Below are 25,018 nucleotides of genomic sequence, written 5' to 3'. Positions count from 1 at the left end.
TGAAACTGGGAAGGCATATGGACTTGGTCATTTAATCACTTATGGAAAGGTAGGTAAATTATTCAGTCATGTGGACTCTTGAGTTTTCTTATTTCTTAAATGAGGATTAAACAGCTTACCTTGTAGAGTTGTTACAAAGTTTAGAAATAGTATATAAGAACAATCAGACCTTTGCCCAGTATGTGGTAGATATTTAAGCCCCTGATTCCATGAGATAGGCAGGTGGATAGGTGGGTGGGTAGGTAGATAAATAGATAGATAGATAGATAGATAGATAGATTGATGGATAGATAGTTGGACAGACCATACCCTCCTTCACATTGTCCCTGTGTAGGTTGTACCCTGATTGTGGTACCTTTTCTGGCCATTAATAGCATATGAGAGCTTAGACACCAAAGTCAGAGAAACGGGGATTCAAAGCATGACTTTACCACCATCACTATGACTTTTGCAATCTACTTACCATCTCTGAGCACTGATTTTCTCTGTAGAATGGGGATCATGATAGTATCTACCTAGAGCAGTTACTGTTGGGACTGAATGAGAGAATCTGTTTAAAGCCTTTAGTATGGGCCGGGTGTGTTGGCTGATGCCTGTAATCCCAACGCTTTGGGAGGCCAAGGCGGGTGGGTCACAGGTCAGGAGTTTGAGACCAGCCTGGCCAACATGGTGAAACCCTGTCTCTACTACAGAAAGAAAAAAAAAAAAAGACTAGGCATGGTGGTGCTTGCCTGTAATCTCAGCTTCTGAGGAGGCTGAGGCAGGAGAATCACTTGAACCTGGGAGGCAGATCGCAGGTTGTAGTGAGCCATGATCGCACCCCTATACTCCAGCCTAGGCGACAGAGCAGGACTCTGTCTGAAAAAAAAAAAAAAAAAATTAAAGCCTTTAGTATGGACTTGGCACGTAGTAAGTACTTACAGATGCTAATCTTTTTTCTTATTATCCAGTGGTCACTTCACTAAGAAGTAGGTATTAGGCTTTTTCTCGTATCAGAGTGCTTGCTGTCTTCACTGACGCTTGATTTGCAAACAAGGTTCAGTGTTAATGAGGATGTAACATAGCCACTATGTTACATGAGAATAGAAGACGGAAGTGGGGGCCTTCACCCGACTCTCTCCTGGTGTGGAAGCAGGCCTGCATGTGTGGGTACAGAAATGGATGCACTACCTTTGTAATGTAGCGGAAAAGGCGTCTAAGGGAAGAACAGATGTTTCTGGATGGAGTGGGATGGGAGACTTAAAGAAGTGTGGGCATTAGTTTTTATTTTAGGGACCTAACAGCACAGAGAAGTAAAAAGGCACAGTTTTTAAAAGGAGGCTTTCCTTGGAAAGCCTGCATGTTTCTTAGGTAAACATGGAGAGAAGTGTTTACAAAAGGCTTGTCGTTGGCAGGAGGCTTCTCAGTTGCAGGCCTCTGTTTTCTCTTCCCTGTGGCCAGTGCTACCTGTACAGAGGGTCATGACTTCGGACTGAAGGGCAGGATGGGCAAAACAGTTTCTACCTTTGCATGTTCATAACCCTATCTAAGGTACCCATAGTCTAGAATGAAGGAAATGGTCCAGATTTCTCAATACGTAATCATTTATATGGATGTATCTTTCAAGATAAATGGCAAATGACCCACAATTCTTCAGTTCCCGTAAACACTGCCTTCTTCATTAGGAGCCCAAATCCAGTAGGGCATCTGTAATGTGCTGTCCTTCTAAAATCGTTTCTATTTGTTCTCTCTCCTTATTTTTCTCCCCTCACTACCCTTTGCCTGCCCCCACCACACCCCCTGTGTTGTTAATATATTCCCTCTTGATCACACCTGGTGTCATCTACAATGAAATATTACTTCAACAGCTGACAACACCTCAAGCCGTGCCTTAAGGAGGTATCCTCCCGCTTAACAGTGTCCTGTGCCTGCCGATCCCACTGCAGTGTTTTCTCCGTTTAAGGCATTACCGCCACAAAATCTGTTTCAGAGTTTCCCTTGCTTCTCCATGCTGAATTACAGCCACAGTCAACGGCCCACTTGTGTGTAGTTCAAGAAGCAATTAAGGGCTTGTTTTTTCCTTTGAACGAGCAAGGGAGGGGGGTAGAGTGAAAAATGATCATTATTCTGATGATTCCTCTGCTTAGCTGAACAGTTCACAGATCTTTGATACCAAGAGTCACCCACATTTAAATCCATTTCTGTAACTGCCTGCTGCAGCCATGCCTGCTGTCAGAGCCAGCTGATGGCAGTTCAAGGACTCACGTGGCATTAGGTTGGAGCAGCCCAATCTGGCTTTAGATGTGTGATTAAATACAGTTGTAATATCTGCACAGTGATCCACGGCATGATGATGGTATCACTGAAAATTAAAAAGTGCAAACTTTGGAGACTTCCCAAGGAACTTTGCAGTTTCTATTGTAAGCCTTTTGTTTTATTCAGTGGGATTTATTATAATCTGAATATGGTAGTCTTATCTTTGTGTGCATGTCTACATGAATTAAGTCTATCTTTAGCTTGCATGTTCCTGGAAGGCAGGGACTTTAACTTTTACCACTGGGTCTAAAACAGAGCTAATGATAGAAGTTGTTGAAACGTTTTTGTTGAGATGATCAAGGGATGCCGTTTTTAATGTTTGCTCAATAAGTATCTTTGCTATGCATGGAGCAATAAGTGAGATCCTGGGAGGAGAGAAGTCACTGTATGTTGGTGGATCGCTGAGTGTGGTTCCTGAGCCAGCAGCATCGGCATCACCGGGGAATGTGTTAGAAATGCATATTCTTTGGCCCCACCCTTGGCTACTCTGGGGTCAGGCCCTGCGACCTCTGCTTTAACATACCTCCCCTGGCGCATCTGATGCATGCTCATGTCAGAGAATCACTGGTCTGCATCCCTGCCACTTCTTGAGCATCTCCACAACCTTTTTTCTGCAAAGAGGAGAGAGATGGCCTAGGGTAGGAGCAGGACTAGAAGGCGGGGACTAAGCTTTCAGGAAGTGAAGATGGGCTTTGCGACAGCCTCCCCGCTGCCTCAGCGGGGTAACAGTGTGGTCACGTCTCTCCTTTGGATGCTTCAGGGCTGCCTGGCAGCTGGAGGAGCCAAGTCATTCCACAAGCCTGTATGAGGAAGGTGTGATATAGGACAGTTCTTGCCTTGAGGGGAATGACTCCTTGTTTCTCCACTGTGTATGTGTGTTGAAGCAGGGAAGGGCACTAATTCTTGCTCAAAATCTAAGCAGCTGTGGTGTAACGGGAGGAGGTTTAGACATGGAAGGCTTAGGTCAAGGCGCAGCTCTGCTCTAGTAGCTTTGAGACTCTGGGAAAATCCATTAACCTCATTAAACTCAGATAGACCTGAGTTTTCTCATCTCAAAAACTGGGATAATTATATCTGCCTGGTCTCTTTCATAGGCTGTTCTGCTCAGTTGAGATGGGGTTGGGATGGCATTTTACTCAACCCAAACCCTTACTTCTCCAGTCAAACAGACTGTTGACTGAAGGTGCCCTACCAATGAGAAGCATCAACTAATGGGGGGAGCAAAGTTCTTTACTGATTAATGAAGCTGATCCATCTGCACAGATGACACCCACTGCAGGGCTTCCCTAGGAAGACATGGTCGAACATGAGGCTGAGTCATGGCAACTCCCTTCAAGGTGACCTTGGAGAGCAGGGATGCCCCTTTGCCTGTTGCTTAAGGACATTAAAGTCTGATGCAAAGAGCCTCCTCCCTCCAGATTCCTAAAGCTTCCAGACTTTCTCAGTTCATGGTGCTTTTGTGTCTTGGAACTTTTTCACAGTGCCCCCTGTAACAGGAGAAATACCTACTAGCTCCATTTGTTAGTTAGTTTCAAATAACTTAATAGTAATCCATGCTGAATCTGAATGTGCCGCTGTTGTTTCTCTATGGACACCTTTTTTTTTTTTTTTGAGACAGAGTCTCTGTCACCCAGGCTGGAGTGCAGTGGCACGACCTCGGTTCACTGCAACCTCTGCCTCCTGGGTTCAAATGATTCTGAGGCCTCAGCCTCCTGAGTAGCAGGTATGGCAGGCATGTACCGCCACACCTGGCTAATTTTTGTATTTGTGGTAGAGATGGGGTTTCACTATGTTGGACTGAAACTCCTGACCCCAAGTGATACACCTGCCTCAGCCTCCCAAAGTGCTGGGATTACAGGCCTGAGCCACCATGCCTGGGCTCTCCGTGAAATCTTGCAAACATCCCATGGCTTTCCTGTGCATTAGTTGCAGCCCACAGCTTGGCCTGTACCTCATCTAAGGCAAAAGAGGGGAACTAGAACATGGAGAAATATTCCCAGGACTCTACCACCCTCCTGATACTTCCTCTTGGAATAGTTCAGTAGAATAATGATTTTTTTTTAAAGTATTCCTATAATTAGGAAGGATAAGCACTGACAGATATGACTTATTTCCTTACCAGCATTTCAAAGTCAGAATCAATTTCAAGCCAACTGTAAACCCATTTGTAGATATAGTGCCTGTAGTTCAGTTAAGAAGAAATGGTTTCTTTCTGAAATAACAGAATTAACTGTCATATCTAATATCTATGTCTGTGTCTGTATCAGTGAGGGGATTGTTGGCTACTGCGGGGCAGGATCTGGGACAGAGTAGGTGCTTGCTGTATGTTTTTGAATTATGTAACTTCTTTATAGGTGGCTTATAGGTAGTTTTAGTTTCTCAAATGGCTTCTCTAATGGCACCAATCTTATTCTTCTTTGATCTTGTTCTTTTAGGCTTGCAAAGGGTGGCATTAAGTATATCCAGCACTGCAGCTAAGGCTTCATGTGCAGACACAGGCTTACCCTCTCAAGAGCTCACAAGGAGAAGTGAGATCAAAGTGTGTTGGCACGATGGTAGGGGGCCTGGAGGAGCTTTTTTGCTCCTCATGATCATAGCAAGCATACCCTGTGGATTTGTGTCTAGGCCTCATTCTGTAGTTGACATTGTTCTTGAGTAGAAAACCATCGAAACCCACCAGTGGTTCTGAAGCATCCCACGTGTTATGGTCAAGATGAGTGGTAAGATGAAGGAAATAGTATCTTATGTCCATTAAAATGGACTGCTTGTTATTCCAGAAAATTAATGTATCTGAAGCCAAGGCATGCCTTTTGAAATTTAGCAATTGATTCAGCAATGCTTGGCATTTATAGTGCGAACACATTGTGGAGAAATTGAGTAACTTCAGAAAACCCCAACATGTTTTTTTCTTTTAAAGTAGATCTAACATGGATGCCTGCCTCTCATCTGAAGATGGGCGAAGCATAATTGCATTGATGTAGGAAGCAGCTTGAGAAGGCAAGATATGCATTCCTATTTAATGGTTACCTTACTTTGAGTCAGATACCTGATTAACTGAATTTCAGTTCTGAGGTTTTCTCAAGTCTGCACAAGTCCATTTCCCTGTATTCCCTAAGCCAATATCATTGAAACTCTCTTAGGTGGAGGCAAGTTACAGCCCTCCAGTATAAACAGTGGCACTATTGATGGGCAGTTGATGCCATTTGAGAATCTGAACCACCGAGCGCCGACAGGGCTGTGAGGAAATGTGCCACGGTGGGCTTCACTGTCCATTCCATCCCTGAATGAATGCAAGCCTTTGAGAGGTGTGCTACTAAGGATCCCACATGGTGGATTGAGTGTCTTGGTTTTAAATAAAACAGGAGCGGGGTTTTAAATAAAACAGGAGCAGTAAGGAAGCTTGTTGTGACAAATGGAATCGCTGCGCCCTGCCCTCCACCTTGCCTCACAATCTAACAAGAGCCTTTGGCATAGGAATCGGAAGGAACTGCTCAGAGAGGTCAATTACAGCACAGAGGCAAGAGAAGAGAGACCATGTCTGGCCCTTGGCCAGTTGTACTTCAGAGCAGACAGGCACTGTCGGCCCTTTCTCTGCTTCTTTCTACAGAGAGTTAAGAAAAGATGCATTTGATGGTGGTGAGATGTGGAGAGAAATCCCTCCTTTTGCAAAGTCATCTTTTGCTGCAAAACTACCTTAGGTCTACCCAAACATAAATTCCTGGAACGCACTTTTCCTGGAACTCCAATGGAATGCAAACACTGATTTTGAACACCTAATATTATTCCAGCACTTTATTATGGCCCATGCCCTGTTCTGAGCATTTTACATGGACTTTACCCATTTAATCCTTAAAGTGATATTTCAACCAATGAGCTATGCTTAATACTGTGTTCCTTGTGTTCTTCTTAGGGTTATACGGTAACCTCAGATAAATGTGTTGGCCCCCATTAGTTCCCAAAAAATATTTTTTCCAGGAGTAGGGCTACATTTTATAAAATAAGAATGGTTTATAATAAAATAAAAAGTGTAGCTTACAGTAACTTTTTGTTATTCGCAATGTATGTAAAAAAAGATACCAACTTATACAAAACTTCGTTTGTATTCTTTTAAAGTCTTGTTTCTGTTGTTTTGTTAAATGATAGGCCTTTTGAGATAGATTTATTTGAAAGCCATATGTGTGCAATTCTTGGGACAGATGATTTCTCCATTTAGCGTTTAAAGTTATAAACTCTGTACTCTAGTGATTCTTGAAGTAATTTGGAATATGGAAATATGAATAGTTTTACCTCCGTCACTCTGGTTATTGTCCCATGTTCTAAAATCATAACATAAAAATATAAACTTACTATGGAACTCCTTGTTGTCTTATCATGCGCCCCTTACGGGCTCATTAATGGGCTCATTGATGCCAATGTCCACTGAGGGAGCTGAGAGGAGGGGCATATACAGGTAATGATGTCTTTTCATGAGAAGAAAAAAAAAAAAAAGGAAATGTTTTGGCTTTCCTTCAGTAACATATAATTTGTAATGTTCTTCCCCTTGTTCACAATCCTGTCCATGTATAAACAGTAATTTGCTCTTGTAAACATATACTGTAGTTAGAGTTCTATTGGGAGCAATTGGTGTTCTTTATCTGTGATATCATGAACATTTAAAAAACAATAATTATAAATATCCTTCAGGGTGAAAAAATAGTAAAAAGAAAGAAGTAGAGGATCTACCTAGAGACTTTAGTGGTTGTTTCTTACCGCCCTGTCTTTGAGTGTCCTCCCTCCACCCCGTCTCTACCCGTTGACTATACCCTGGCCCACCCAACACATCCTTCAGCACTCAGTAGGGCTGTTACCTGCTGCAAAGCTCCAGAAATGTTATTACTATTTGAAGAACAGTATTTAGTAACACTTTGTCTCTACATCTAAGATAATTTGTTGTTTTTGGTGACCTTCATCTCAGTTCTGAAATCCAAAGAATAAGCCCATTCCTTTGCATGGCATAGTGAATTGTGAGTTGCCCTCTCCCCTCCCCTCCCCACCCCACCCTTCCCCTCCCTTCCAATCGAGGGATGTACCAGTAAAATCAAGGTTTGCGTTTCTCTGAATGCTTTTGAGTTAGAAACCGCCTCATATTGGTACTATTGGTTAGTGCTACATCTGCATAAGCATGCAGAAGAAAAAGAATCAGTGTATCAAAGACTTAGTTCAATTCATAAAACTTGCAGTTACACTGTGGCTTTTCGGTGGAGTCGTCCATTAGATTACTAATGGGGTTTTTGTAGAGGAGGGAGCAAAAGTAGAATGTAATCTGAATATGTAAACCATATATGTTCTTAAAGTCCAATTTCTACCCAGTTTTTTTGTAACTTGGATGCATTTCCAGGTAGAAACTATATTTTGCATGCTTTTGGGCTCCCCTGCTAGCTTATGAAAACCCATGTCAAGCATAATATAGTAATAAGGTTTTTGGAAGGCGTGTGAAAGATAGCAGATAGCCTTCGGTTTATGTACAAACTGTAACACTTACTAGTTAGATGGCCCTGTGCAGGTCACTAAACCTCTTGAAGCTTCAGTTTACCCATCTACAAAATTCAGTATGTGCAAATGTTTTATAAACTGAATATTGGTTTTTTGGGTACAACCCTGTGTCTGAGATAGAATAGACATCCAATAAATGTTTGCTGAATGAATGAGCAAATACGCATGTATTTTATGTATGTGGGAAAAAATCCATCCAGATGCCTACAACTTCCGTATCCTCACAGTGGTGATGTTAGGCCAGGATCTGCAGAAATGGAGACTTCTTAAGGAGATCTTCGTGGCTGCCTATATGGTGTTGGGGTCCCCTCTGCCATACCTGGTATCTGGATTTCTAGTATCTGGTATCTGGTATCTGAAGCTGCAGTAGCTTCAGGAGAAGGCCAAGGCATTTGGCATGAGTGTGTCATCTTTGGATGAGTGGCTTTGCTAGAAGGTACGGGGTATATGGGATCCAGGGGTGGGGGGCATAGGAGTGTGTGTGAACACCTTTACGGGCTCCTATACCAGGAGTTTTGCACATCAGAGGAGTGCAGTGACCATTTTTATTTGACTCATGCACAAGTTAGATGCTTGCAAATCAAGGACTTTTCGTATTCTTCTACCTCTGTGAAATAGAACAAGAGGTATAAAAACAGCTTTTAATAGAAAATATATAACGTATATTTTATGGGCCCAAAGGGAGTAGATTAATGCATTTAAAATGATGAGAAGAAGAAAAAAAAAACCATACTTTTAAAAACATCAAATGATGGTGTTACCTCCAGAAAGGAGCAGAAAGACACAAGGTATTAGAGCCTGTGAGGCAGTTCCGTTCTGACTTTGGGAATGGACTTTGGGTTTATTCTAACATGACCCCTGCTTTTCTAATTATAGCCGGTTGTGCTCAAACAGACAGGAGGTGGAGTAGTTTTAAATTTATCTTCTGTTTCAGTAGACATACCTTCTGAAAATCCCTAAAATTTCAAGAGGAGATTTTCTTTCTTTTTTTTTTTTCCTCAAGCAATTGCTGTGTTTTGAGCTCCAAGGGCTGACAGCTGTTCTAGTTTTGCTTGGGGACTTTTTCACAATGTGGATTAATCAATGTTATGAACTGGGTCCGTGGGGTTTTGGGAATGTAATTGGTTTCAGATGACACTTTGCTAGTCAATCTGTGAAACAGCCGAATGTTGACACAGCTGAACAATTCCAGCTGTTTCCACTCGCCCCTTCCTCTTTCCCTGGATGCTGCATCCTATGCCTTTATTTTTGTCTGCCCTCTCTTATTGTGACTTTGCTAAACTAATTTGTTATCCTTTCTGAAACTTCTTTTTGCTTTTTTCTCCATTGGGATGCCATAGCTCCCTGTTTATTAGATCCTCCACCCAATTTTATTTTGCAAAAGTTTTTTTTTTTTCTTAGCTATCATAGTTTTTAAAGAAATGGTAGTTTTTGCCATTTAAATTCTTTTAATTTGTGATGATCAACTAGTTTGTTTATTTAAGGCCACTGTAGGTTTTTACATAAGTGCTTAGTTTCTGCAAATATTTGGTTTCACAACTAGTTGATTAATCTTCTTTTTAAATTATCAGAGGTGTACCATTGAATAAACAGTACAAGCTTTTAGCTTCATCCAGTGCATAGCCATTTTTGCTATTGTATATCCCTTTGAAATAGTGCGGAAAAAGAGATTCAGATGTCAGTATTTCTGCTAGAAAAGTGGATGATTAGAAGGAAGGCATCAAAGGAAGACCGACCCTGAATTATGTATAGTATATTAAGCGTTTATATATTGTCAGGGGAAATGGTTCATAAATTGCTTTCAGTGGTTTTTCATTATCAGACTAATTTCTCTTTGTTTTTTCAAGAGTGCTTGTTTCTGCCTCTCACTGAGTGGAGAAATGGTTTTAACCGCTTGTGTGCCCAAGAAAATTTTCACCATGTTATTGGGTGACTTGTTGCAGGTCTTGAGCTAAATGAGCTAAGCCAAAGGTAAAAACTTGGGTGATTGTGATCATTTCCAGTAGCGGAGACTCTTCATGTGAGCAAAGAAATCCTGTTCTTCCCAGAGTGGTTTATATTGACTAAATAGATGGCTCATGTTTACAGAACAACTGTGCAGCCACCTACTCTGCCTTGCTTGTATATGCTTAGATGCCCAGAGCAATGAAATATTCCGAAGTTGAGCCCAAGATGTCAAGGAACATGGAACAATTGAACCATTTTCATGAGACTCTGACAAATACATGCAATTGACATAGTGAATTTTTTCAGATATTTCCTCCCATTAAAATTGTTAATTACTGTAATAGCAGAGGAAATACTCTCATGGGTGGAGGCTATCTTCAAGACAGGAAATAATGGTTAGATAAACAATGTTATTTCTCTGAATGGGGACTATAGACAGTATACACCCTTAGGTATTGGTTAGAGCTGATCCAGTTTAACACTTCTCTATAATCGTTTGTGTAGTGAAATACAAAGCCATCATGGGCCAAGTGTGTTAAAGAGACAGGAGAGCATCCATATGAACCAAGCCTATGGAAAAAGAAACACCTCAAATTATAACTGGAGCAAGCATCCAGAATTATAGGTGATAACCTAGAAAATGGGCATATAAATCATTTTAGACATTTTCCCAAAGACTTTGACCAAAATATGGCTTTGGTTAAGAGACCTAATGCTGGGTATAATAATGGAGGATGCTGGAATCAAAACCAAAAGCATGTCTCTGACTACTGATACATCTATGGTTGGACCAATACTCCTTAAGAACAACCTAACAAAACCAAGGAAAGCTCTGAGAGGGGTAATTAAAGTAGCCAAGGGATTTCAGACAGTACCTTGGAAGGGGAAATGTATTTAGTGTCTTTTATTTAGGAAGCTGAGAATGGATGGGATGAACATTATAGAATGGGACTGTGTGAACTTGGACTTGTTCCTTGAACCTGGCAGCAGAATATATGCATCTATTTTGAGGGTGACACCACAGTGTTCTGGATGAGAACACTAGTGTTTAAGTCATTGTTCCACTATTTATTTGTCTGGTCATGGGCATTTTACCCAATAATTCTGATTCTTGATTTTCTTATCTGAAAATGAAATAAATAACAATCTTGAAATTATTTTTAAAATCTTTAGATGAGAGGTGTATGTCCACCTGCCATAATTCTTGAAATTTATAAAAGTATTTAACAAATGGCTGCCATTACCCTCGTTGTCATCAACATCATTAGAGGCAGTTTTAAGTTAAATTGTTCAAGTTAAAAATTAATGAGAGTTTAAAAGTTTAGGCCAGGTGTGGTGGCTCACGCCTGTAATCCCAGCACTTTAGGAGGGCGTGGCAGGTGGGTCACTTGAGGTCAGGAGTTCGAGACCAGCCTGACCAACATAGTGAAATTCTGTCTCTACTAAAAATACAAAAATTAGCCAGGTGTGGTGTTGTGTGCCTGTAATCCCAGCTACTGAAGAGACTGAGGCAGGAGAATTGCTTGAACCCAGGAGATGGAGGTTGCAGCGAGCCAGGGTCACACCACTGCACTCTATTCTGGGTGACAAAGTGAGACTCCAAAAAAAAAAAAAAAAAAAAAAAAAAAAGAGTAGACTAATGCATAGATAATATGTCAATAGTGGTTAACTTGGGAGAGCTACTAGAGGCACCTGGGCCAAATCTTTAACCTTTGACTTTGAAATCAGGTTGCAGTCATTCTTTTCCACAATTGTACCTTTAATGCAAGTGCCAAAAATGACAGTGCTCAATGGACCAAGGCCTTAGCCTATCCACCCTTTTTTTTTTTTTAGGGGGGGGGTCGTCTTATGAATCCTTTCATTTCATAGCATATGGATCTAGAAGAAGGAAGATTTTGATTCTTCAGACTTGAGAAATGACATTTTTACCTAGTTGGCTCCAAAGAGAGCTGGAACTTCTTGAAAGAGTATTCTGTGTTCTCAAGGAATATGCCCTCTCTTCCCACAATTGTAGAAGTTGTAAACTACTCACATCTTTATCATTTGTTCCTGAAAACAAAGTTTCCCCGTTGAAAGAAGTTGAACATGTAGCAGAGTTGTGTCCATTTCTGGTTCCACAATGCCTGTCTTCCACCATGGAATCCTTAGGCCGTGTTTGTTAAAAGTTGATGAGTGATGGGTGAAAATGGGAAGGTCATGTTGCATGTGGAATGTAGCTGAGTGCCAATATCCCCTTGCAGACTGGGTCTTTACAGTCATAAAAACCGTTAGACACATTAGTAAATTTCTCAGGGAAGTAGGCATAAGAGGTCTAAACCCTACTCCAGAAGAGAACATTGAGCATGGGATTCAGTTGTTGGCTTTCCACTGAGATGTTTCACCCAAGTTGCAATCAATCTTGAAGGGAACACTGGCCATGGTAGAAAGAGGAGCTGTCTGCTTTTGGGGTAGAATGAAGTTACTGGAGAATATGAAACGTAATCATATTAAAGGAGTGAGGCCAGAGTCTTGCATGAAGGAAATGGATTATGCAATGGAAACAAAGTCTTGGTGGATATTTTTGTGCTCTAAGAGGCCTTTTCTCTCCCAATTTTGCAGTCAAACTTGTACCAGCATGAGCTTTATACTGGATTCTTTGAATGCCAAAGGAGGAAGCAACCAATATGAAACAGCACCTTAGAGGTAGAACTATCCAGGTATCCTACGCTGCCCCATATTTTCTGACCAGCCTCTACAGGGTAGCAGTATTGTCATCTGAATCCATTTATTTATTCAAAAGATATTATTTTAATGCTTTTTTTTTTATTCCCCTTTGATGCCCTCATGGTGCTAGTGGGATTGCAGAGGCATTGATCAACCAGTCAATGTGGAAAATAGAAGCATCATGAAGTGTGGCAAAAGAGAAAAAAGTGTGGAATGAGCATTCATAGTAAGGATCAACTTACATTAGGGAAGGCTCTGTTGGGAAAATGACAGTTTAACTTAGACTAGTAAGAATTAACCAGGTGAGACGGATGGAGCTGCAGATGTAAAGATAACACAGATATGGCACCCACCTTCGAGGAGCACATAATCTAAATAAAACAGTTATAAACAGTTATAGTACATTTGATATCTGGTACCTGTGGTGAAGATTTTCATGGGCATGTCACGTTATTACCTGATATCTAAAACAGATTCTGTTGGGAGGGGTTACCTTTAAGAGGCTTCCTGGAAGAAGTGACATTTGAGCTGAGTTTCAAATGATAACACTATTATTAATTTGTGATACATTCTGGAGCTCTAGATACATTGCTTTCTCAATTGGTGGGACTCAGGTTCTCCTTGCTGGATGTACTGAGAACACTTAGTGATGCTTGTTAGTCTCTGTTGGGGGAAGATGGGGCAGAGTGAGTTAAGTAGCTCAGGGCAAGTGATGAAGCACCTTCATTATGTTTGAAGGGACAGGGTGGAGTGGGGAACTTGGGGAATGCTTATTGCTCCCTAGCTGGCTTATAGCTTAGAAATTCTAGAATTCTGCCTCTATACCAGGAAAGGGGATGGGGGGATTGGGCAATAGCTCTTCATGCTTCCTGATGGCTGGGGGAAGCCCAGTAGCCTCAATTCATGTAATGGTGGTCCTGCAACCATCTGCATGGTCTCCACCAAAGCTATCCATGATAAATCTTAGTTTTTTTCATGGTGTGGACCAGTGACACCAGAGGAATTTGGAGAGACTGTTAAAAAGAGCACATCCCTGGGCTCCACAATAGATCTGCAGAATCAATAATGAGGGAGGAGGGTCTGCATTTTTAACAAGCTCCTTAGATGACTCTCTGGGTTCTAAAGTTTGAGATCCCTGAAGTTTGCACCTGTGGGAGTTCCAGGTTATGGGCCAGGTATAATGGGATGTAGCTTACCAGTCTAATATAAAGCCAGTAAGAATGGGTCATGTAAATGTGCTTTTGTATTGCAAGGCATTGCAAAAATAAGGAACTATTTAAATATTTGGCACTACAAAGGTACAGACTAAAATTACCTGGACAACCTTCTCGGATGGAAACTGTGACTCAAGTGAATCATAATTGTTCTTGATGATGTGATGTGAGTTGGTGTCTTTCCCTTCAAAATGTGATTGCATAATTGCACACAGGCACTCCCTCCCTGGAGGCAAAGGGCTAATTACATAATGTGGGCAATAGGCCGATCACTCTGTCCTCTAATTATGGCTTATAAAATGTACTGTGTTGACTTTTGCCATTGCAGCTGCCCTAGAGGTTGACTCCAGAATGTTGTGGCTGGAGTGGGCTTGACACATCATCTAGCACTAACTCCATTCACACTTTATTCTGAAGCAAGAGAGAGCCCCAGCAAGGTGAATGGACATACCCATGCCAGAGGGAAAGGCAGTTGAGGGCCAGGTCTAGGACTTGGCTTTCCTTTCCCAGCCTCCTCCCAGTTTCAGTAGCTGGGCCAGACGTCCTCTCTATTCTGCAACGCCGAATACCATTTTCACGGGAAAGCTGATTTGGAATTTTTAAATGGAAAACCGTCATTTTAGTTTTCTTTTTGTTTTCAAATAACAATAGTTAATACTGACCACACACAATGTGCCAGGCAGTACTCTAAATACTTTTGTATCCAGGGAACCATCTAATCCCCTCAGCGGAAATATCTCCATTTCAAAGATGAAGAGACTGAGCCTTTAGAAACTTTCAAGGGTGTTTCCAAGAAGATACGATTTAGGAGGACAAAGATTTCAACCAGGCTCATCTGATTTCGGGGATATTATTTTACATTTTATTGCACTGTTGGTTGATCATGCTAATGTAGAAAAATTCATTTTGTATAGTTACAAGGTCAAGTGGTATTAACTGAATTCGTTTTCGCATTTAAATAATGAAAGATAAAATGTTTTACACATTTACTCTACAGCAGTTTCTAGGTAACTGTTTCCTTTATCAAGTTACATTTTTATATTTTTGCAGGCTCTCACTGGGCAGTGGCTTCTGCCTGCCTTTTTTCTCTGCATCATTTATATAATCTTGCTTTTTATAAAATAAGGTAATCTAAAATAAAGAGAAGCCGTGTTTTCTGTGGAGCCTGAATTTGTGGTTAGGAACATTGGCAGTTCCACCCCTTGAAGGGATCAGATATTATTGAGTCTCTAAGGGGAGGCTGTTGCTGGTGGTGCCATTAAGTGGCGTGTCCTGATCTGTGAGCTTCGCAGGGCCAGCCTGGCACTTGCAATCGTGCTCTCTAGGTCAGGGAGTGCACTGGTGAATATGCCTGGTCTATGAGTTCCCACTCTTCATGCCTTGTATTATGATCTTTTCTTTACGTGGTGGGATCTCAGGTAATATCCTTCAACTGTGTAAATTCTGTCATTTTCATATTATCTTAATAAATTAGAAAAAAAAAAGTATAGGAAAAAGAGTTCATATAAAATGGAATGGCTTCTACCACGTGCTTCATCACAGGCCTGGGGAGCATGTCCCTGAACCTTGGTAGTGAGCATGGAAATACCCACACTCAGGGGTAGAGACTGCTTTTCCAGTTGGATAGGGTACCCCTGTTGCATCTCTGTGCAGTTGGGAGAGGAGGGAGCATAATCACTATCATCATTCCAGATAGGAATGCTGTGCATACCTTGAATACATAAATTAATATATACATGATATGCAAATGCCCCCAGAGATTCCGGGAGGCCGTCCATCTGAGAAGCAGGGGTCACAGGCATGCCAGGATTTTACTGAGGCTGTTTCCTCTGCCTGAATTATTCGCCCTGCTCTTCTCTACTTGGCTTGTTCCTCCTGCCTCTCCACACTCCCCTAAAGGTCCCCCTCTCTGAGACCTGTTCCCTGACTCCATCGAGGTCAGTGTCCGGCTCCGCTCTGCTCACTCTCAGGTGAGTGGCACAGAGAGGCAGGTTGCAAATGAAATACAGAATCGACCATGCAGCACTGCAGAAAGGAGAGGGTGGCTAAGCCTAGGGGATACAGAAGCAAGACTAGAGCTGCATCTCAAGGAGAGGGCTAAGAAGGAGACAAATTTGGGAAGCTGGTCCAAGGCCATTTCCTCAGTTTTGTGGCTTGACCAAACAGAACACTAATCACCCTGTGTGGGAACAAGGCCCGTGTCTGCATTGAAAGCATTGTCATGCCGTCAGAGCCAAGAAGACATGGTGAAGAGGTGGCAGTGCCCCATAGTGGGTACTGGCTTTACCTATAGTATTTCTATTCAGCTAATTAACTTTTTTTTTTGAGACAGAGTCTCACTCTGTTGCCCAGGCTGGAGTGCAGTGGCATGATCTCAGCTCACTGCAACCTCCACTCCCCAGGTTCAAGGGATTCTTCTGCTTCAGCCTCCCAGGTAGCTGGGATTATAAGTGCACACCACCATGCCCAGCTAATTTTTGTATTTTTAGTAGAGATGCAGTTTCACCATGTTGTCCAGGCTGGTCTCGAACTCCTGACCTTAAGTGATCCACCAGTCTTGGTCTCCCAAAGTGCTGGGATTACAGGTGTGAGCCCCCACGGCCGACCTCATTAATATTTATTGAGTGCTTCCTATATGTGAAGTGGTGATACAGTGATACTTAACACCCTATCTCTGCAGATCTGTATGCCCAACAACTAAAGCAGTAGTTTAAATTTCCTCTGAACTCTTGCAATTAGAGAAAGACTATGTAAACCTGAATTATTTTTAATATGCCTAGGAATGAATAAATAAAGGTGCTTAGAGGTTGGTACATAAGTCACTGAAAATCTGGGAATTACACTTTAGAATGAGGGGTGAGGTCAGAAGTTTGTCTATTCTGGTCTACCAAGCCCCCTGTTCACAGCATCCATACCTCAGGTCAGCAACAACAGATACACCTGGCCTCATTACCTTGACATCAGCACTTCTTGCCATGCCCTTTAATGCCAGATTCCAGGGAGGAATAACAGTAGCTCCTTCCTCGGCCATGAGGACTTTGGGGATACCTGCTTGATTCAGGCTTGACATTATACATCAAGCTTGGCCAACCCAAGGTCCACGGTCTGCATACAATGTAGGCTTTGAACGTGGCCTGTTGCAAATTTGTAAACTTTCTTGAAACATTATCAGATATTTTTGTAATTTTTTTGGCTCATTCAGCTATTGTTAATGTATTTTATGTGTGGCCCAAGACAATTCTTCTTCCGATGAGGCACAGGGAAGCCAAAAGATTGGACACCCCTGTTTTCCATCGTCTTGATGTAAGATTACAGCCATTTTTCTCTTTTCACTAGAAAAAGTGAGGTGACTGAATCATTGAAGCATCCCAAGCTGCTTTCCCCATGTGTTCTTGGCATGAGAAAGCTAGAATGTCACCCCAGTGAGGGGGTCCACAGTTTCCCTGAGCAGCTGACATTGGTCGGGAGTCAAGAGAAATGTGTGTTATTTACCAGGATGGGGTCTAATCACTTCATCCCCTGATGTGGGCCTCAGGGTTACTCTTGCCCTCAGCCCCTGCCCTGAGGTGTACCTGGAAGGCGCCCGTGGCAAGTGCCTGCTCTCAGGGGGTGTTGTCATGGCAACCACCTGACACCAGGCCTGGGAGAAGAGTTCCTGCTATGCATTGACTCTCCCAGGAGCAGAATGAGGAGGGGAGGAAGCGGAGCCAAGAGGAATGTGGGAAAGAGAAGCCAGGGTCCCAGGGACATGTCAACCAGGCACTGACTTTGGCCCAGCAGGATACTAGGGGTGGTAGAGATCCTGAGAAATGTGAACTCTGTCCCTGAAAGCAGTTAGTTTACAATCTCTTCATTTCCTGGGTTTGACTGAGGTCTGGAACCACACGGTGCTCTAGGCAGTGAGGATAAATCAGATAATACGGAACCCCCTCTGCCTCCATGGAACTAGTAGTTGGGTGGTATTTGTCAGAAAGCCTTTTTTTTCCTTCAGTGTGGAACTATTTTAATTTATCCTTTACATTTTTTTCATCCTTTACATTTTATGAATTATTTTATTATTGAAAATAACCAAATCCCTGTTTCTTGATTAGAGTGATTGACTGCCAAATGGGAGCTTTGAATTCACTGTCGTTTTTCTCCTTGAGACCATCTGTCCTTATCCCAGCTTTCAGGCTGAGCCCGATTTAGGGACAGGACACATAAAGAAAACAGAGAAGAAGAATTTTTTATTATTACTCATAAATAGCAGGAAATCCTGGGCTCTGATTTCCTAGTGGGAGGAAAGGTTCTGTTGATACAAATCGCAATAGCGTATCTCAAAGCAGATTTTGAATGGAGCGAGGAAGATTTCCACAAACCTGCGTTCTTCCAGAAACATTCATAATTGCTTATACAATGGTCTTGTAATAAATAGGCACATTTGAATAACTCTTTGCTACACAGGGAACTCAAAGTGAACTGTCTTTCCAAGAGTGACAATTAAATATCATTATCTATGGTTGAGTAAACACCACTCTAAGGTGTGCAGTGAACATCTTATACCTGAGATCATCTGCACATGGCCCCATTGGCCTACATATTACGTTTTTCCCTTAGTAGGCAAGGATCTTGGTTGTTCTGACTCTTACAGCAACTGGGAATGACGTGCCTCTTTTTCCTCCTCTGCCTAGATAGAGCCATCCGCTGAGGTTCTGTCACTGGGTTTCTTATCTTCTCTCTGCTCTCTCTCTAGGAGAACAATCTGTCTTCAGAACTATAACATCCCTCTGCCCACTGGAAAGGAAAGGCTATGACTGACAGACATTAGGAGGAAGACACAGGAGTCATTGCATATTACTAGAGGAATGGCAGAGGTCGTTAGTAATTAAGGAAGAAATCAAACATGACCTCACTGTCCAAAATTTCAACATTTGTCTGCCTGTGAAAATGCTTTATCACCATAAATTCACCATATTTTCCAGCTGACTACCTCTTCTTCCTCCAAAATGAAACCTGTCTTATACAACCGGTATTTATTTACTGAGCACCTCTTTTGTCTGAGGCATTGGGTTTTGGGGTGCTTACGCCACAGAAAGGCTGATAACGTAGAGACTTTGTCCTTGCCTAGTTTTACGGTGGGATGAGCAGCACTACACATTACGATGCAGTGTGTTTTATCTGGCTAAGATACAAAGTGTCAGGCCCTGAAAGTGGGGACAGAGGGTCTCCTGAATCCTCTGGCTCTGTTAACACTCGTGCCGTCCTTCTGATCACTCCAGCACAGAGGCTTAGGTATCAGTAATTTTGTTCTCTCTTCCTCCGCTCACCCTTTGATATTCAATTAGTCTGTAACTTCCCTGACATTCTTCAAATTACCTCTTTTGCTTGTTTCTATGATGGACCTGAACTCAGGACCTTAATACCTCCGACTCGGACTAAATTCTTTGCTTTCTAAGCTGATTTCTTTGCCCCTGAGCTGACCTCCCTCAGAGTTATCCAGGACCCTGTAGAAAGATTAATGTTCCCTAAAGAATTTCTTTCTTCCTCCTGAACTGGCACGCCCGCACATTCACTCATCCAATGGTTAAGGGTGCCGAGAGGGGCTCAGAAGCTCGCCGTGGAAGAACTCCGAAACTCTAGCCTTCTTCCGCCTGGCGACACCCTGCCTTTCTCATCTGTATTTTCCTAATCTAAAAGTGACCTTTCTACGAATGCTTCTTCCTCACAATCTCACACAACAGCTTACGTGTTCTTGTCTCCTCCTTTGCTCTTACTCCCCTCCCTACCAGGGCACCCAGAAGCCCTCATCATAGTCTGATTGGAGTCCTTCCTCTTTCAGGAAGCCTTCCTGACTACTCCAGCCTGTAAGGGGCAAGGACTGAGCAGCAACAAACACCCTACTCAGTCAGCCGCAAGCCACGCTCACGTAAGAATGACTCGTAAAATCCCTAGTCCCACAGAATCCTTTGTTGAATCTCCTCTTAAATACCTTTCAGATCTAAATGCTTGTCCTTCAAGCTTCCCCGTCCACAGTGGTCTTTTTTCCAGGAGGATGGATTCCTGAATGAAGAGCGAGATTTCAGAAGTTCTAGAGTTTTAATCCGTCTGCTTAGGGTTATCATTGATCTCTAGTAAGTACGGGTGAGGTGCTCAAGGTCAAGTGCTGGAACTTGATGGTGGCCCTATACAAACGCCAGTAGTTTTCCATGGTTTCTCCTCCCCTTGGTTCCCTATGTTAAGGAGAAATGAAAGAGACAAAGAAACAAGAAGTTTCTATAGATGTCTGTGTCTCAGAGGTGGTCCTTATACCCCAAGTATGGGGGTACAAGAAAGATGGTACCTTAGAGACCCGTTTAAGTATTTGTTGTTACTTTCACTATGATATGTCAGGGTTATGAGGTGACTCCAAATGTCATGTGCTTTCAGTTTAAAAATGCTTCATGACATCTAAAGAAATGCTGAAGGCACTTGCCTTCCCCACAGAAATTGTAAACATGATCATTCCGAGAAATGCTGGCAGAAAGATCATGTGTGAGTGTGGGTTCATAGAAGTCAAATGTTTGTGTAGTTCTGCATTTGGGGGCTTAATAGTAAGAAACAATATCCTGACTTTTGCCTGTATTTCTCTTTGATACTAGAGTATTCAAAAGCCAGGCATAATGAAGTGCATAAGACCTAAATAGAAGCAGCTTTGGATACCTTCATTTTATGTAGACGTTTCAAGAGCTTGCCCAGGCTTCCTTCCTCCCTCTCCCCTCGCCTGTCGAGTCTAAGGAGACCTGGCAGCCTGAGATACCCTTGGGTGTTCAGGGAGATCTTGAAGGCAGGCGCCTTTGATGTGCTCACCTACCAAAAATGTCACATCACCACTGGTTCTGTAGTTTCACATCGAATGTGAAAGATTCACTAAAAGGTTAATTTCCAGTCTTGTCAAATGTAGATCATTAAAGGCATTGCCTTTTCATGGTACACCTAAAAAAAGTCAGGGGCCAAGAGGGAAGGCAGATGCAAAGGTTGAATAGGCCAAATACTGTGAGAAGCCCTTTGGAAAACCACATCAGGTATTTTTATCTCTACTCAGCAGAAGCAGTGATTGGTGACTATTTGCAGAAGGAAACTGGACGGGTGTCTGCCTTTTTAAATGTTAAAATAGGCCCTGTCTATTCTAGGACTGGTTTTGATAATTATTTTTTCATTCTTTGCCTTTATTCTAGAATAGAGATTGTCCATATTCTGAAAAATTTTTTTGTGTGTTTCTATTTGTTTTGATTTCTAGGACCATGTTTAGATGACAAAAACACCAGATTGAAGGATGATCCATCTGGTATCTTTGGCTTTCGTAAAAGCCAGTTTGAATCACATCATGGTTGATCCAATGGCTGGAAAACACATATTTACCCAAAATATGGTTAATTCTCTGCCCCTGAATAATCCTGGGTTTTGACTTCTCCAGTTTCTCCCCTTTTTACTTTCTTCTATTTGAGAGGCACTGTGCATAGTGGAAGGAGCGTGGGATTCGGAGATTTCCAGATAGAAATTTCAGTTTTTCCACTGAAGACCGTTTGCCTTTGGACAAGATGCTTAACATCTCTGAGCCTCAGCTTTTTTATCTGATGGAAGTATGCTGGTAACCGCCTCATAGGATTTAGGGTGGGGTTAAATGAGAAAGCCCATGTAAGAATACTTAATGTTGGAGCCAGCAAATTCAAGAAGTGCATTCCAGAACGGGTGTTCACTCTGAAACTGTGTTCACAACCCTGAGCCTTTTCCCTGAGCTTTCTCTGCTGCCCGAGGGGTTACCTGTGTGAGGCCTAATTACATCTGGACAACCAGGCAGCAGAGAGAACCCAGGGCCTTTGTCCTTTTTGTCAGCCTGAGTCAGTAGGCTACTATCAAGTCTCCAGGAAGGGTGGCGGGGGTTCAGGGTGCAAAAGCCAGATTTTTGTGTTAAAAAAAAATGTTTTCGCGCTGACAGCTCTATGCAAAAAGTAACAGTACATTGCAATGAGAGTCTTAAAATATGAAGAATCAAGACTGTTGGCTTTCGGTGAAAAGCAAGTGATTCAGGACCAAGTGATTGAGTAGCTCCAATCAGGCCTGGTTTTGTCTCTTTGTGGTAACAGCACTGGTTGCTACAGGGACAAAAGCAAGAGTGATGTATTTGGCCAAGTCTTTAATGAATAAAATAGATTAAGGATCATGAATATCGAGTCCCCCCCCCACCCCCACCCCCACCGCCGCCGCTTAGGATTCTGTACTTACACTGTGCTACAATTTAGTCCCAAGGTACTTTGGGTGAATTAGGAAAAAAGTGTCACTTCCATAATCTTGTACCAGGTGAACAGCTATGTAAGCGGGGTACAGAGTGGACACTTTTGCGCAGGGCACATTCAAGGCTCCCGTACGTTGCACGGTGCTCAAGTTTTCATCTTCGCGCCTTTCTTCCCTGTTGGTCTCTGTACATCTTTTCTGCTTTTGTCTTATTGATGAACTGTAAAATGGCAATCAAGAGTGTGTGGAAATATACTGTTATTTACAGTACAAACAGTCAGTGAGGGAACCAACTACTCAGTCTCAAAATGCACTCTTGGAATATCTGGAATGTTTCCCACAGAATTGGTGATGATGTGTAGAAACAGGCTGTCTTGGATCTGGTAAAGCAAATCCATTCTCAGAAGCTAAAATCTGATAAATATCATTCACCCTCCATTTCTCTCCTGGACTGATGTTTTCCTTTCCTTTCCGTAGCTCCCTTGTATTAGCATCGTGCGATCCTAGAACCACTACATGAAAGCCGTGTCAGTGGTACCACTGGAGTTAACTGTAATTCAAAGGAGGAAAAGCATGATGTACGAGGCTTTGCCGTCCGGACTTCTAGAATTCTAGCTTTCTGGTGGACCTCTTGCAAGGAATCTGAAATGGAAAAAGAAAGAAAACATTTAGTATCATTTCACCAGTTTCTCCTCAACCTTAATAAGGTTTAAAAGGCCTTTCCCTCCACTGCTGTGTTTGGGAGTGGAGAAGAGGTCCCATTAAACGAAAACACTGATCATTCTCTGTGTGCATCAGCTGCACCCACATAACACTAGTGGTTAGCTCCTTTAACTCTTGCCACTCTGGGATGTAGGACAGATTCTCACCAGACATCCTCTGCCTTTTCTGTTTCTGACTGCAGACGATGGCATTTCTATTTAGTTTAGAAAGCAGCAGATGCTGTGTGCATACGACTTCCAGCCTGTACAAGAAAGTAAGCAGGTTATTGTAGCCACAATAGGATGTAAGAGGAGGTGCGTCCTCCCTCTCTGCTGAAAGGCAGGAATGGAGGAAGGGAAGTGTCTGTTGAATGTTCCCTGGTAATTCGTGATACAGAGTTGGACTGCCCCCTCTTAGCATGAAGACACTCATGTCCCCTGAGGCTTACGGGACTGGTCAGTGAGGCCACAAGAAATGTTTTGAAGCCCAGGCGGAGACTTAAGATTCTTTTGCATGTAGAAGTGGTGGCCAAAAATAGCAAATACCAGTCCTTCCCGGAGCCTCTCCCACTCTCTGGGATGCAGACAGTACATGCAAGCATCACTAGGTGGCACAGCTGTCCTGGTGTCTTACTCTCGTGGAGCCACACTTACAACTGCCGTGGGATGCTTTGATGAAATACCCGATAGGGCTCCTGTCCAGAAGGTGCCAACACAGAGCATTCTGGTCAAGTGGAGGATTCTTGTCGCAGGGGATCACTGGTTTGACTCTAGGAAAAAGAGAAGCTGCCCATGCCGCAGACACCTGCGCACCACCATTCAGCCTGCCCAGGCTGCTGCTGAGTGGAGCTCGGGCTTTCAAGTTTGTGAATCAGCATGCCCCACGAAGCATGCTTATCTCTGCCTCATCCCCTTAGAGGGAGTGGGGATGAGGTAGCAGAAGGTAGATAGCCAGCCCCTGCTTTCTGCTGTTCCTGCTCCAAAATATATATATTTGTCGAAACCTTCCAGATTCCTTCCAAGTGGAGGACGTGGCAGTATCACCTTCTGTCTACCCTGAGTGCCTCACTCCCCTTTCCTTCTGCCATCCTTCCACACCCTGCTCAGATGCAGCCTCCTGAAGATCGGTCCAACCACAGCATTGCATTGTGTGGTTGTCCAGTCAGCAAACATGGGCTGTGTGTCAGAGCCTGGAGAGCACTGCCTTCTCCACTGCTTCTGTCATGTCTGGGGAAATGCAGAGCATACCTACTGTCACTAAGAAGCAGCCACTGTAACGCGGTGGTTACCCGTCCAACAGACGCGTTTTGGCTCTTGTTCACCTACTAGGTATGTGCTTTATGTTAACAAGTGAATCATCCTAAAACTTGGTTTCCTCACCGGTAAACTGGGATAATATTAGTGCCTATTCACCGTGATAAGAATTAGAGAGCAATTCCTTATGGAAAGCAATTGGGATGGTGCTTGGCGCACAGTAAGTGCTCAGTAAATCAGGTCTTACTGTTATCGCAGGAGAAGATACCACAGCCAAGACTAAACCGTGACTCCTGTGGCCCTGTGTCCCACATTCTTGCATTCTTTCTACTATGCCATATTGCCCCCTCTTTGTGTTTAGAACCTCTGTTGTCCCCCAGTTATTTGTGGCTCGAATTCTCTATTTTACAAAGGCTTGGGAGCTCCTGGAAGACAGACTATATATAATGGCACAGTGTCCTTCTACTGTATTGTCACGATACTTTAAGAAAGTTACTTACTGTAATTATTAAATTCAAACCATGGAAAGCTTTTCAATGTTGACTTAAAAATTGTTTGATATTTGTTAGAATTACGGATACCACGAATGAAGTAGGTTCCCAAACTGTATTTCAGAGAACAGAGTTTGTACACATTTTCTGTAAAGGGCCAAAGAGTAAGTATTTTAGGCTTTGTGAGCCTCGGGTGTGTGTCTCATGACTCAGCACTGCGGCTGCAGTGTGAAAGCAGCCAGCAACAGCATGTTCACAAATGAGCTTGGATGTGGGCAGTGAACATTTACGAAAACAAGCAGCGGCCAGGTCAGACCGCTCCATGGGCAGTGGTTTTCTGACCCCAGCTCTAGGAGGCGATAACAAGTGTAGTTCAGGGAAATGGGTTTTGTGGTCAAATCAAATGTGTTGGCTGTATATTGATTTGAGTTGTCTCACTCACTGCACAGCACTCATTACCATATCAAAAGCTCTGAGAAGTCCTGCAGTGAAGCAATACTTGTAGCTTTGTCTGACCTATAGTTTCTCCACTTCCGTGAGTGTGTAATGTATTGTTCATAGCCTATCAGTAAATTAACGTCCTGCAGACTGGTACTCCTCATCCTACCAGTTAGAAATGCTGAATTCTTTT

This window comes from Cebus imitator, unplaced genomic scaffold (assembly GCF_001604975.1).
Source record: "Cebus imitator isolate Cc_AM_T3 unplaced genomic scaffold, Cebus_imitator-1.0 Scaffold367, whole genome shotgun sequence".
NCBI classification, from domain to species: Eukaryota; Metazoa; Chordata; class Mammalia; order Primates; family Cebidae; genus Cebus; species Cebus imitator.
Note: the sequence above shows the minus strand (reverse complement) of the source record.